General features: G+C 41.6%; 2 long non-coding RNA genes across 2 annotated transcripts in view; both read right to left on the reverse strand.

The window, feature by feature from the left end:
* The window catches only part of LOC309482160, a 225,253-nt gene that overhangs the window by 56,063 nt on the left and 153,377 nt on the right, over positions 1-15,813 (reverse strand). The gene's annotated exons all lie outside the window — the stretch shown is intronic.
* LOC309482156 lies at positions 11,362-11,876 on the reverse strand. Its single transcript, XR_014200242.1, has 3 exons — positions 11,803-11,876; positions 11,497-11,721; positions 11,362-11,465 (listed from the first exon to the last, which is right to left on the reverse strand). It is a non-coding gene; the product is annotated as an uncharacterized lncRNA (long non-coding RNA).

A 15,813-nucleotide genomic window follows, 5' to 3' on the forward strand; every position in this document is an offset into this window, starting at 1 on the left:
ATTTCTGTAAAAGTAAATATCTCCCTTTGCTTTGAACTTTGAGCGTCGTAACTTTGCAGATGTTGCTCAAACAGAAACATTACACACTAACTAAAGTTAGAGAATTATTGTATTGGACTGTCCTGGGTTTAATACAAGTACAAAGTTATTTCACTTAAGGACTTATTTAGTAAGTATTTAGTAATGAAAAGGTTTTGGATTTTTTATCACAATGTATGTTATTGAAAAAAAATTTTTATGACTTGTGATGGTTTGCTTGGTTTTATTGTACTTGGTTTTAGCGTCACGCCGGTTTCACACTGCACGCGTTAGCAGAGCGTAAGCAGCGCGTATTTTTTTCGGCGCCCATGTTAACAGATTAGAGCGTTCACACCGCACGCAGAGGTGGCGGAGCAGGAGCAGAGCAGGAGCAGCAGTGCCGCGATAGTTTCGGCGCCCAGTCTATTTTTGCTGTGCCGCTTACGCTGAATTAAAGTGACAATGCATTGATCATGGCCAAAATACACCGCAGTTTTACCCAAAAAGCGCATTGATGATATCTATTGTGTTTTAAACAGTCAATCAAATGACCAACAGCAATTTAAAAAGAAAAAAAATGTCCAAAAACAAACTTGTTGCCCGAACAATAAAAACAAAGATGAACCAAAAGTTATATGAATGAAATTATTAATAAAATAAGCTTCTTGACAAGTCTTTTCTCTTAAATGTATTTGAAAACGAAATAAAGCAATGCCAACTTACCCATTATAGAGTACTCTGTCTGTACACACGCCTCGGTTCAGCTGCGCGTGACAAACGCTGCTAGTGTGAACGCAAAACGCGCGTGTCCTGCTTCCGCTCACCGTACGCACTGTTCCTGCGCTGCTTATGCTCTGCTAATGCGTGCAGTGTGAAACCGGCGTCAAGCAGGAGCAGCGTCAGCGTCAAGCAGGAGCAGCGTCAGCGTCAAGCAGGAGCAGAGCGTCAAGCAGGAGCAGCGTCAGCGTCAAGCAGGAGCAGCGCTTGAGCGTCAAGCAGGAGCAGCGCGTGAGCGTCAAGCAGGAGCGTCGCTTCGGCGCGAGTCTATTTTTGCTGCGCTGCTCACGCTTAAAGTGATAGCACACTTTTGATGGACAAAATAAAAATGATTTCACACAAAAAGTGTTCAAAATGCACAGAATAAGCATGTCTAGTGTGTTTTAACAAGAACTTGAGTATGTCAGAAAAGAAAACGAAGATTCAAAAATATTTGAAGAAGATTTACCCATTTAAACTTGTTTTAATTATTCAGTTTTGGTTGCAAGTATGGTTATGATTATGAATGAACAAGAGGAGTAGCTGGCCGCACACTGATCAACTCAAGACTTGAAGTCTACAAAAGCATATTTTTATTTTTCAAATTGCATTGTGCAAATCAAGTGCAAAGTGCATGTGGATTAAAAACAGACTGGACACCAGCAAACGTTTCAGCACATTGCTATCTTCAGTGCTCATTTAGCTAACAACATTCACCCTTTTAAAGTAAGTCAGCAATTAAGGATAAACAGCTGAATACAATCATCTCAATCTCAATTGTCTCAAGTAGAATTACAAACAGATATAAGTTTCAGATGAGCAGCTTCCAATGATAATACAGCATTGTAGACATACAGAAAGAAAGAATGTGTTTTACAAAAAACAGGAAAATTCAAGTTCTTCATTCATGCCTTCAGGAAATAAAGTTTTAAGTTCAAAGATCCAAAAAGCCTCCCTTTGCAATAATTTTCTATCTCTATCTCCACCTCTCCTGTGGGGTAAAATCCTCTCGATGCCCAGGAACTTCATGTCAGACAAAGAATGGTTAGCAGACTTAAAATGACGAGAAATTGAAGATGTATCATCCTGTCTCCTAATGGCACTTGTGTGTTCAATCATTCTTGTGCGTAATGCACGTGTAGTTTTGCCAACATATAGTTGTGGACATGGACAAATGATAATGTAAACAACATATGTACTCTTACAAGTAATCAGTTGTCTAATCTTATACGTTTTTAGTGTACGAGGATGTGTGAATGATTTACATTTGACATACTTAGTACAGGAAGAGCAATTGTGACATGGAAAGTTCCCCTGGGCATCGACAAGAGTAGTTGGAGATGAGATGTGGGTGTCAGCATGGACAAGCTTGTCCCTCAAATTAGAGCTCCTGGAAGAGACAAAAAGTGGTTGTTCACTAAATACATTCATTAACTGGGGATCACTTTGAATAATGTGCCAATGGTTATTGATAATGGTTTTGATATCATTACTCAGTGGACTAAATGTGGATTTAAAGATGCATGAGAAATTCTTATTTCTTTTTTTCATAGTCAAGTTTCTCTCATCCTGTTTTTGTAGAATGGAAACCTTTTCAAGTGCAGTATCAAGCCACTGGTTGGGATAGCCTCGTGATTTAAAGTCCATATACAAGCTCTGGGCTTTAGACTCAAAATCTTCTCTCCCAGAGCAAATGCGGTGAAGTCTCAAGAATTGGCTATAAGGTAAACCTCGTTTTAGGGGCATTGGATGAGCACTGTTAGCATGAAGGAGACTGTTCTTAGCTGTATCTTTTCTATAAAGAGAAGAGACTATTTTATTGTCCACAATTGATATGGAAGTGTCCAGGAAATTGACATCAGTTAGCCCCACATGATATGTAAATTTAATGGAGGGCCTAAGACAGTTCATGTACAAAACAAATGTTTCAAAATCACGTGCAGAACCTTTATAAATGACAAAGCAATCATCAATGTATCTCTTAAACAGAATAATATTGTCCAAGAAAGGGTTATTATTGAAAACATATTGGTCCTCTAGGAAACCCAAATATAGATGGGCATAGTCAGGAGCCATCGTGGCCCCCATGGCGGTGCCCTCAACCTGCAAATAATATTGTTTTTCAAATAGGAAATAGTTTTTAGTAAGTACCATTTCAGCCATTTCAGTGATAAATTTAGTCGGAAGACCCTCATCATCAGTGCGCAAATCAAGAAAATGTTCTAAAGCCAATAGGCCCTCATGATGTGGGATGTTAGTATACAATGAGGTCACATCCATGGTTGCTAATATCATATCACAACCAACATTTTGCAGAGTTGCTAGACATTGCAGGAAATCAGCGGTGTCTCTCAAATAACTAGGAAGAGAGGTGACTAAAGGTCTCAGAACAGAATCAACAAAATTTGAAAGAGGTTCAGTAAGACTATTGTTTCCTGCTACTATAGGTCGTCCAGGTGGATTATCCAGATTCTTATGTACCTTGGGTAAGATGTAAAAGACCGGTCTAGTCGGAGAACGGTTCAGCAGATATTGCTTCTCTTTATCAGAAATTAATTGATGGGCATGTGCTTCCTGAACAAATTTCTCGACATCAACCTGAAACAAAGTCGTGGGATCTGATGGCAAAACTCGGTAATAGTTAATATTATTGAGTTGACGAAGAGCCTCATTATTGTAGAGTGCTCGAGGCATAATCACCAAACCACCCCCTTTATCAGCAGGTTTGATGACTATGTCTTTATTCCTACACAATTCATCAAGAGCTTCTTTTTCAGAATGTGTCAGATTCGACTTATGGTTCCTAAATGATGTCTGTTCAAATAAATTAGTCACATCCCTTTCCACTAGCCTACAATAGGTTTCAATAGATGGATTAGACACAGGTGGACAAAAGGTACTTTTAGGCTTGAATTTCTCTCGACCATTGTACTTGTACACATTCAATTGATCAACTTTGTCATTTTTGTACCAACATTTCAATCTTAATGTCCGAAAAAACTTAAACAGTTCAATTTTGGTGACAAAAGGATCTGTAGCTTTAGTTGGAACAAAGCTTAGCCCTTTGTTCAGAAGACTTACTTCATGTGGATGTAGTTCTTGACCAGTGAGATTGAAGATCAGATTGTCTTTAGGCGAGTCCCCCTCTTCCGAACTGATTGTTGAGTGACTCCTCTTCCTCCCACGTCTCCCACGACGGGTGGTGGTGGTCTTCTGCGAAGTGGGTATTTGCATGGCGTTCTTGGATGCTTTTCTGTCTCGCTGGCATGGTCTAAAAAATCCACTTCACTATCACCACTGGATGCAGAAGTATGATGTGCCTCATCTTCAAACCGTACTCTCCTTGGGAATCTTGAAAATGTGCTGTTGCGATTAAGCCAGGGATAAACCCTACTTTCTTTGTAATCTAAAGTATCTCTGCGGAATTTACGGATCTTCTTCTGTTGTATACCTTGTTTGAATTCTACCAAAGAAGTGTCCAGTAATTCCAATTGTTGGTTAAAATTAATTTCACTATGAGATGCTATAATTGAGGCTTTAGTTTCTTCAATTTCTTCTCTCACCTTCTTTAGTTCCCTCTGCGTGAACTCAACAACCAGAAGAGTGAGGTCCAGTGAAGCCTTGTTCATGATCTCACACCATTTCTTGCAAAAATCAGGATCTCCACCACCAATAGTGGGTGCCTTTTGTATTCTGAGACCTCTGGGAATTCTGCTTGCTCTCCAGTATTCACTTAGAGTTGAACCATGTAGGGTATACCGGATCTCTTTCTCCAAAAGGTACTTGTAGTGTTTCATTGAGTTTTGAATTGTCTCTGAATGCAAAGCATTGGTTTCAGCTCTAGGAAAGAGAATATTCTCAAAATCTTCAGGGTTGTAGGTAAAGGTTGTAGCCTTGGAGTCTGTGATTAAATTGATTTCAGCAAACGACGACATCTTCAATTGGAAGGGCAGCATACAAAAAAATCATGTAGAACTAGAAAAAATATGTAGCGCTCCAAACATAAAAAAGTTCTGGTATTGCAGGTCCTTGTACTTCAGGTGCGTAGAGCCAATGGCATATAGAATGAACAAGAGGAGTAGCTGGCCGCACACTGATCAACTCAAGACTTGGATTATGAAAAATAAATTTGCCAGAAAATATAGAAATATCTTAGACTAAATATATAAGACTATACACTCACCTAAAGGATTATTAGGAACACCTGTTCAATTTCTCATTAATGCAATTATCTAATCAACCAATCACATGGCAGTTGCTTCAATGCATTTAGGGGTGTGGTCCTGGTCAAGACAATCTCCTGAACTCCAAACTGAATGTCAGAATGGGAAAGAAAGGTGATTTAAGCAATTTTGAGCGTGGCATGGTTGTTGGTGCCAGACGGGCCGGTCTGAGTATTTCACAATCTGCTCAGTTACTGGGATTTTCACGCACAACCATTTCTAGGGTTTACAAAGAATGGTGTGAAAAGGGAAAAACATCCAGTATGCGGCAGTCCTGTGGGCGAAAATGCCTTGTTGATGCTAGAGGTCAGAGGAGAATGGGCCGACTGATTCAAGCTGATAGAAGAGCAACTTTGACTGAAATAACCACTCGTTACAACCGAGGTATGCAGCAAAGCATTTGTGAAGCCACAACACGCACAACCTTGAGGCGGATGGGCTACAACAGCAGAAGACCCCACCGGGTACCACTCATCTCCACTACAAATAGGGAAAAGAGGCTACAATTTGCACGAGCTCACCAAAATTGGACAGTTGAAGACTGGAAAAATGTTGCCTGGTCTGATGAGTCTCGATTTCTGTTGAGACATTCAGATGGTAGAGTCAGAATTTGGCGTAAACAGAATGAGAACATGGATCCATCATGCCTTGTTACCACTGTGCAGGCTGGTGGTGGTGGTGTAATGGTGTGGGGGTTGTTTTCTTGGCACACTTTAGGCCCCTTAGTGCCAATTGGGCATCGTTTAAATGCCACGGCCTACCTGAGCATTGTTTCTGACCATGTCCATCCCTTTATGACCACCATGTACCCATCCTCTGATGGCTACTTCCAGCAGGATAATGCACCATGTCACAAAGCTCGAATCATTTCAAATTGGTTTCTTGAACATGACAATGAGTTCACTGTACTAAAATGGCCCCCACAGAGGCCCCCACAGATCTCAACCCAATAGAGCATCTTTGGGATGTGGTGGAACGGGAGCTTCGTGCCCTGGATGTGCATCCCACAAATCTCCATCAACTGCAAGATGCTATCCTATCAATATGGGCCAACATTTCTAAAGAATGCTTTCAGCACCTTGTTGAATCAATGCCACGTAGAATTAAGGCAGTTCTGAAGGCGAAAGGGGGTCAAACACAGTATTAGTATGGTGTTCCTAATAATCCTTTAGGTGAGTGTGTGTGTGTATATATATATATATATATATATATATATATATATATATATATATATATATATATATAATTTTATTGCCCTTACCTGTTTTCCCTGTTTTCATACAGAAGTTTCATTTGCTAAATATGTCACATTTTTCTAGTTGGATATTGGATATGAAAAGAAGGAAATGGTCCTTCTATAACTGCACTTTAGATGTGTGTGAATGTCCCACACCAGGAGTAATTTATATAGTTCTATTTTATAGCGATTATCTGTTCAAAATTTTTTCTATGTTCAATGCAAAATGTTCTATTAAAGAAAAGATAGAAAATAAATATTTGTGTGTGCTGTAGAGTGGTTAGAAATAATTAAATCGGAATCGGCCTAGAAATGGTGCATCTCTACTTTTAAGATGCTTTCTGTCCTGAAGGAGACGCGGTGAGCACACGTTGCGGCAGGACGACACACGCTCAGGGTTTGGTGAGTAATAATAGCAATGCTTGACTTGGCTTTCTCTCAGACAGAAGCGTTTGCTCTCAGCTCAGTGTTAATCGAGCAGACATGTCCCCATCTGTGATCCACAGCGCTTTTGTTTTTCTGCTGTGGTTAAAAAAAAATCATAGGCGGAAAAACATTCCCCGGGGGAAAAACTCCACACGACCCCTCCTGATAAACCCCGGCATGACTCGATCTGTCACTGGTGAGGAAAACATCATCAGAAGCCTCTTAAGCCTGAACCTCTGGGGTTGTGAAGTACATTAATACATGTCCAATTTATTTGTGCTTTCGTCTGAGCAGTGTAAATATCCATATCACAACTAAACCATCAGTGCAAACCAGTATAAATATCCATATCACAACTAAACCATCAGTGCAAACCAGTGTAAATATCCATATCACAACTAAACCATCATTGCAAACCAGTGTAAATATCCATATCACAACTAAACCATCAGTGCAAACCAGTGTAAATATCCATATCACAACTAAACCATCAGTGCAAACCAGTGTAAATATCCATATCACAACTAAACCATCAGTGCAAACCAGTATAAATATCCATATCACAACTAAACCATCAGTGCAAACCAGTGTAAATATCCATATCACAACTAAACCATCAGTGCAAACCAGTGTAAATATCCATATCACAACTGAACCATCAGTGCAAACCAGTGTAAATGTCCACATCACAACTGAACCATCAGTGCAAACCAGTGTAAATGTCCACATCACAACTGAACCATCAGTGCAAACCAGTGTAAATGTCCACATCACAACTGAACCATCAGTGCAAACCAGTGTAAATGTCCATATCACAACTGAACCATCAGTGCAAACCAGTGTAAATGTCCACATCACAACTGAACCATCAGTGCAAACCAGTGTAAATGTCCACATCACAACTGAACCATCAGTGCAAACCAGTGTAAATGTCCACATCACAACTGAACCATCAGTGCAAACCAGTGTAAATGTCCACATCACAACTGAACCATCAGTGCAAACCAGTGTAAATATCCATATCACAACTGAACCATCAGTGCAAACCAGTGTAAATATCCACATCACAACTGAACCATCAGTGCAAACCAGTGTAAATATCCACATCACAACTAAACCATCAGTGCAAACCATTGTAAATATCCACATCACAACTAAACCATCAATGCAAACCAGTGTAAATATCCACATCACAACTAAACCATCAATGCAAACCAGTGTAAATATACATATCACAACTAAACCATCAGTGCAAACCAGTGTAAATTGAAGGCTTACAGTGTTTTGCTGGTATAAAGCATTCAGGAGATTGTTTTTGCTGCAGATTCCCAAAGAAATTGGGCCTATATAATATTATTACACGGCTCTGTGGAATACTTGATTTTGATTGGTCAATCGCGGCATTTAGTGGTAGATTATTCCTCGATAACAACAGAAACACAGACTCGTCCGGGTCACTGAAGTCAGCAGCGCTGGAACCGTTTTCTTTGTGGAAGTTTTGCGTTTGATGAGCTAATCAAATATTAATACTCAGTTGAATCAATATTTTGTGTACAGTTCTTTAAATATGCCATCCAGTATCGTGGACTCATTCTCTCTTGTTTCACACAAACGCAGCGGCGGCCATTTTGTGTCTATTGTTTTGTTCACTGTTGGATTATGAGACACAAATAGGTAAGATTTTAAAACCGTTTAATCTGTAATCAATATCTCTAATCTCCATAATTATTAATGTGTTGAAATGCTGTGTAATAAGTATGACTGTATACAGTATCTCTTATGTCCGTGTAGTTTGATCTCGCCGCTGAAACTGCTCTCTCCGCTGAAGCTCTGCGTTTAAAGACATAATACAATATGTAGTCTCAGATCAATATTTCGTGTCTAATTATTTACTGATGGTGCAAGTATTCATGTAATAAGCGGATAATGAACTTCCAGCCCGTTGTTATCAGAATAAACCCCCTTCAGGTGTGTGTGTGTGTGTGTGTGTTATCTCAGAATAAACCCCTTCAGGTGTGTGTGTGTGTGTGTGTGTTTGTGTGTTATCTCAGAATAAACCCCTTCAGGTGTGTGTGTGTGTTATCTCAGAATAAACCCCTTCAGGTGTGTGTGTGTGTTATCTCAGAATAAACCCCCTTCAGGGGTGTGTGTGTGTGTTATCTCAGAATAAACCCCTTCAGGGGTGTGTGTGTGTGTGTGTGTTATCTCAGAATAAACCCCTTTAGGTGTGTGTGTGTGTCTGTGTGTGTGTTATCTCAGAATAAACCCCTTCAGGTGTGTGTGTGTGTGTGTGTGTGTGTGTTATCTCAGAATAAACCCCTTTAGGTGTGTGTGTTATCTCAGAATAAATCCCTTCAGGTGTGTGTGTGTGTTATCTCAGAATAAACCCCTTCAGGTGTGTGTGTGTGTGTGTGTGTTATCTAAGAATAAACCCCTTCAGGTGTGTGTGTGTGTGTGTGTTATCTCAGAATAAACCTCATTCAGTGTGTGTGTGTGTTATCTCAGAATAAACCCCTTCAGGTGTGTGTGTGTGTGTGTGTGTGTGAGTGATCTCAGAATAAACCCCTTCAGGTGTGTGTGTGTGTGTGTTATCTCAGAATAAACCCCTTCAGGGGTGTGTGTGTGTGAGTGTGAGTGTGTGTGAGTGATCTCAGAATAAACCCCTTCAGGTGTGTGCGTGTGTGTGTTATCTCAGAATAAACCCCTTCAGGTGTTTGTGTGTGTGTGTGTGTGCGTGTGTGTGTTATCTCAGAATAAACCCCTTCAGGTGTTTGTGTGTGTGTGTGTTATCTCAGAATAAACCCCTTCAGGTGTGTGTGTGTGTGTGTGTGTGTTATCTCAGAATAAACCCCTTCAGGTGTGTGTGTATGTGTGTGTGTGTGTGTGATCTCAGAACAAACCCCTTCAGGTGTGTGTGTATGTGTGTGTGTATGCATGTGTGTGTGTGTGTGTTATCTCAGAATAAACCCCTTCAGGTGTGTGTGTATATGTGTGTGTGTGTGTGTGTGTGTGTGTGTGTGATGAAGACCTGATCCTGATCAGGATGAAGACCTGATCCTGATCTCAGAATAAACCCCTTCAGGTGTGTGTGTGTTATCTCAGAATAAACCCCTTCAGGGGTGTGTGTGTGTGTGAGTGTGTGTGAGTGATCTCAGAATAAACCCCTTCAGGGGTGTGTGTGTGTGAGTGTGTGTGAGTGATCTCAGAATAAACCCCTTCAGGTGTGTGTGTGTGTTATCTCAGAATAAACCCCTTCAGGTGTGTGTGTGTGTTATCTCAGAATAAACCCCTTCAGGTGTGTTTATGTGTGTGTGTGTGTGTGTGTGATCTCAGAACAAACCCCTTCAGGTGTGTGTGTATGCGTGTGTGTGTGTGTTATCTCAGAATAAACCCCTTCAGGTGTGTTTGTGTGTGTGTGTGTGTGTGTGTGTGTGAGTGTGATGAAGACCTGATCCTGATCACCCTGTCGGGTTTATTCTGAAATATTGACCGGCTGGATGTACATCATCTCTTACATAAACAACATTTTTACTTTTATAAAGTGGTAAAAGTTAGCGAACTAATCTCCGCTTGTGTGTAAGGTCGCCACAGCGATGTGTGGTGTGATTGTCACCAAAGCTGTGACACTAATTCTGCATTTCTACCCATTAAACAGGAATGTCTGAAGCGCACAGGCGCTCACTAATGACATGCATATAAAGCGCTGAGTTTCCGCTGTGAGAAGTGCGTGAATGCTGTGAGATATCAGGGGGATTTTCTAATTAAGACACAGTCATGTCTGGATAACCGGGTTGTGATTAACCTTCCCTACACACTCAGAGCCATTCATCCGAGAGCTAAATGTTTAAAATATGCACTAACATGCATTTTGTTTTGAAGCTATGATGAAAATGTTACTCTGTTAGAGAAATCCTGTTGTTGTTTGTAGAAACTGTTGTGCTGCGTTCAGGTTGTACTGATGTACATGAATTAAGCCACAATGTCATCATAACCAGTCAGAACCTGCAGGATTTTCTTTAGAGGACCTGTTTTGCCTTTTTATAGTCTTGATGTTGTGTTTGGTCTCTACTAGAACAGGTTTTCCTGCTTGAATGTTGATTATTCTCCTCATATTCTCCATTGTTGCGGCTCCTCTCTTCCCAGTCTGTCAGTAACGCCAGAGAATGTCTAATAAGGGGAGAACTTCCACTCTCAGTAAACTTCTGGCTTCTGAACTGGTTGCAGTTCCACTCTGGCTCCACATGAGGGCGCTCACAGGACGAGTGCAGAATGAATGGAGGTCTATGGCGCTATACTCCTCAAAATCCACTTTTTCTCAGGATATAATTTTTTGTCTAGTAATTTGAACGTTGTATTCGAAAGGAAATGCAAAGAAATTATACACTGCTGGGTGTTAGATTTTTTAGTGTCACTTATTTGCTTTAAAAAGTCTTTTAAAATGTCAATGACGTCATACACATCGTACGACCAGAGATACTGCTTTACGGCAATCCTTCAGTCACTTTGGTGCTTTCGCGCTCTGCACACTCTCTTGAAACACACAACACAGCTGACACAGGGAAATACACAACACAGCTGACATAGGTAACTACACAACACAGCTGACAGGTAACTACACAACACAGCTGACACAGGCAAACACACAACACAGCTGACACAGGTAACTACACAACACAGCTGACACAGGTAACTACACCACACAGCTGACACAGGTAACTACACAACACAGCTGACAGGTAACTACACAACACAGCTGACACAGGCAAACACACAACACAGCTGACACAGGGAAACACACAACACAGCTGACACAGGTAACTACACCACACAGCTGACACAGGTAACTACACAACACAGCTGACAGGTAACTACACAACACAGCTGACACAGGCAAACACACAACACAGCTGACACAGGTCAACACACAACACAGCTGACACAGGTAACTACACCACACAGCTGACACAGGTAACTACACAACACAGCTGACAGGTAACTACACAACACAGCTGACACAGGCAAACACACAACACAGCTGACACAGGCAAACACACAACACAGCTGACACAGGTAACTACACCACACAGCTGACACGGGTAACTACACAACACAGCTGACAGGTAACTACACAACACAGCTGACACAGGTAACTACACAACACAGCTGACAGGTAACTACACAACACAGCTGACACAGGCAAACACACAACACAGCTGACACAGGCAAACACACAACACAGCTGACACAGGGAAATACACAACACAGCTGACACAGGTAAACACACAACACAGCTGACATAGGTAAACACACAACACAGCTGACACAGGGAAATATACAACACAGCTGACACAGGGAAATACACAACACAGCTGACACAGGCAAACACACAACACAGCTGACACAGGCAAACACACAACACAGCTGACACAGGCAAACACACAACACAGCTGACACAGGCAAACACAGAACACAGCTGACACAGGTAAACACAACACAGCTGACACAGGTAAACACACAACACAGCTGACACAGGTAACTACACAACACAGCTGACACAGGCAAACACACAACACAGCTGACACAGGTAAACACAGAACACAGCTGACACAGGTAAACACAGAACACAGCTGACACAGGTAAACACAACACAGCTGACACAGGCAAACACACAACACAGCTGACACAGGCAAACACACAACACAGCTGACACAGGAAAACACACAACACAGCTGACACAGGTAACTACACAACACAGCTGACACAGGTAACTACACAACACAGCTGACACAGGTAAACACACAACACAGCTGACACAGATAACTACACAACACAGCTGACACAGGTAAACACAGAACACAGCTGACACAGGTAAACACACAACACAGCTGACACAGGTAAACACACAACACAGCTGACACAGGTAAACACACAACACAGCTGACACAGATAACTACACAACACAGCTGACACAGGTAAACACACAACACAGCTGACACAGGTAAACACACAACACAGCTGACACAGGCAAACACACAACACAGCTGACACAGGTAAACACACAACACAGCTGACACAGGCAAACACACAACACAGCTGACACAGGCAAACACACAACACAGCTGACACAGGTAACTACACAACACAGCTGACACAGGTAAACACACAACACAGCTGACACAGGTAAACACACAACACAGCTGACACAGGTAACTACACAATAGGGGTGTAACGATACATCGATATGGATCGATGCATCGATATAACGTCTAACGATACGATGCATCGATTCCACATGTAAAATATCGATATACACCTTTATTTTGATACTCTGCATTCTCATGTAACATCCTTCCGCCAAAGCGCACATTTTCGTTTACTCACCAACCATACTGTCTGCCGGTGTGTCTTTATAACGTTAATCTCCTGAAATAGACGCCTGACAAGACTGACTGAACCCTAAACAAGTTTTTTCACAAAAGCCGGTATTGTCCGCTGTCAATGCATCGCGAGTTCATGTTTTACAGCAGAAACAGACAAGCAGTCGTCGCACCCTTGTTGGTGAACACAACACGATAAGTCCGTTTTAGCGACTCAGCGCGCAGAATTCAGGTCAGATGTCACTTTGAAAAGACGCGCTGGCTAAGAGGAGTTTCATCAAAGCTGACTAAAAGTGATCGAGGATGGATAATTTCAATGAACTTGATGAATTCGTGATATCTTCTTCGGGGCGTAAAAGGAAAATAAAAGCTGAAACATTTTCACGGAACCTTTCTAAAGCAGCTTGTTTAGTGGTGAGGGAAAAGCTCACTGTACTGCGTGTACGTTAATCACAACAACAAAGTTTGTCAGGCGTCTATGTCAGCTGAGGAGATTAACGTTACAAAGATTAACCGAGTGTTGTATTATTTATCATAGCATTTACTTGGTTTTGTTTGACTCAGAAAGATGAAATGTTAATGTATCTGCTCTGCTCTGCTAAAAAAAAAAAAAACTTTTAACATATTAAAGCATACTTTCAATTAACTTTAATTTTGTAATTTACCTGTATTTTTTAAGTTATTATTATTATTAATCAAAACTACCCAGCTGCAGTTTGATTGATATTACTTGGAATGCACAATAATAATAAAAAACATGATTTATGAAAATGAACAAGAACGGAGTACTTGCAAATGACCTCTTCTGTTGTAAATGTCCCAATTGGGAGAGGGTGGGCAATTTTCAAAGAGCTTAATTAAACGTTCATGTTATATATTTTGGTTGCATTTGTGAGTTAATAAAAATGTAACTGATGTGTGAACATAATATCTAAATATCGATTAATCGATCGATATAGCCCTGAATCGAATCGAATCGTAATCGTATCGCAGAATTTTTTGAGGTATCGGCAAATATCGTATCGCTGGCTGAGAGAATCGATATCGTATCGTATCGTGATGAACTGTCCGATTGACACCCCTACTACACAACACAGCTGACACAGGCAAACACACAACACAGCTGACACAGGTAAACACACAACACAGCTGACACAGGTAAACACACAACACAGCTGACACAGGCAAACACACAACACAGCTGACACAGGTAACTACACAACACAGCTGACACAGGCAAACACACAACACAGCTGACACGGGTAAACACACAACACAGCTGACACAGGCAAACACACAACACAGCTGACACAGGTAACTACACAACACAGCTGACACAGGCAAACACACAACACAGCTGACACAGGTAAACACACAACACAGCTGACACAGGCAAACACACAACACAGCTGACACAGGTAACTACACAACACAGCTGACACAGGCAAACACACAACACAGCTGACACGGGTAAACACACAACACAGCTGACACAGGGAAACACACAATACAGCTGACACAGGGAAACACACAACACAGCTGACACAGGGAAACACACAACACAGCTGACACAGGTAAACACAACACAGCTGACACAGGTAAACACACAACACAGCTGACACAGGTAACTACACAACACAGCTGACACAGGGAAACACACAACACAGCTGACACAGGTAAACACACAACACAGCTGACACAGGTAAACACACAACACAGCTGACACAGGTAAACACACAACACAGCTGACACAGGTAAACACACAACACAGCTGACACAGGGAAACACACAACACAGCTGACACAGGGAAACACACAACACAGCTGACACAGGGAAACACACAACACAGCTGACACAGGCAAACACACAACACAGCTGACACAGGTAAACACAGAACACAGCTGACACAGGTAAACACACAACACAGCTGACACAGGTAACTACACAACACAGCTGACACAGGTAACTACACAACACAGCTGACACAGGGAAACACAACACAGCTGACACAGGTAACTACACAACACAGCTGACACAGGTAACTACACAACACAGCTGACACAGGGAAACACAACACAGCTGACACAGGGAAACACACAACACAGCTGACACAGGTAAACACACAACACAGCTGACACAGGTAAACACACAACACAGCTGACACAGGTAAACACACAACACAGCTGACACAGGTAAACACACAACACAGCTGACACAGGTAAACACACAACACAGCAGACACAGGTAAACACAACACAGCTGACACAGGTAACTACACAACACAGCTGACACAGGTAAACACAACACAGCTGACACAGGTAAACACACAACACAGCTGACACAGGTAAACACACAACACAGCTGACACAGGTAAACACACAACACAGCTGACACAGGTAAACACACAACACAGCTGACACAGGTAAACACAACACAGCTGACACAGGTAAACACACAACACAGCTGACACAGGTAAACACACAACACAGCTGACACAGGTAAACACACAACACAGCTGACACAGGTAACTACACAACACAGCTGACACAGGTAAACACAACACAGCTGACACAGGTAACTACACAACACAGCTGACACAGGTAAACACACAACACAGCTGACACAGGTAACTACACAACACAGCTGACACAGGTAAACACACAACACAGCTGACACAGGTAAACACACAACACGGCTGACACAGGTAAACACACAACACGGCTGACACAGGTAAATACACGTGCTAGAAGAGTTTTTGTTTTGTTTGTTTCTGGTC

This window comes from Leuciscus leuciscus, assembly GCF_965113295.1.
Source record: "Leuciscus leuciscus genome assembly, chromosome: 19".
Taxonomy (NCBI): Eukaryota; Metazoa; Chordata; class Actinopteri; order Cypriniformes; family Leuciscidae; genus Leuciscus; species Leuciscus leuciscus.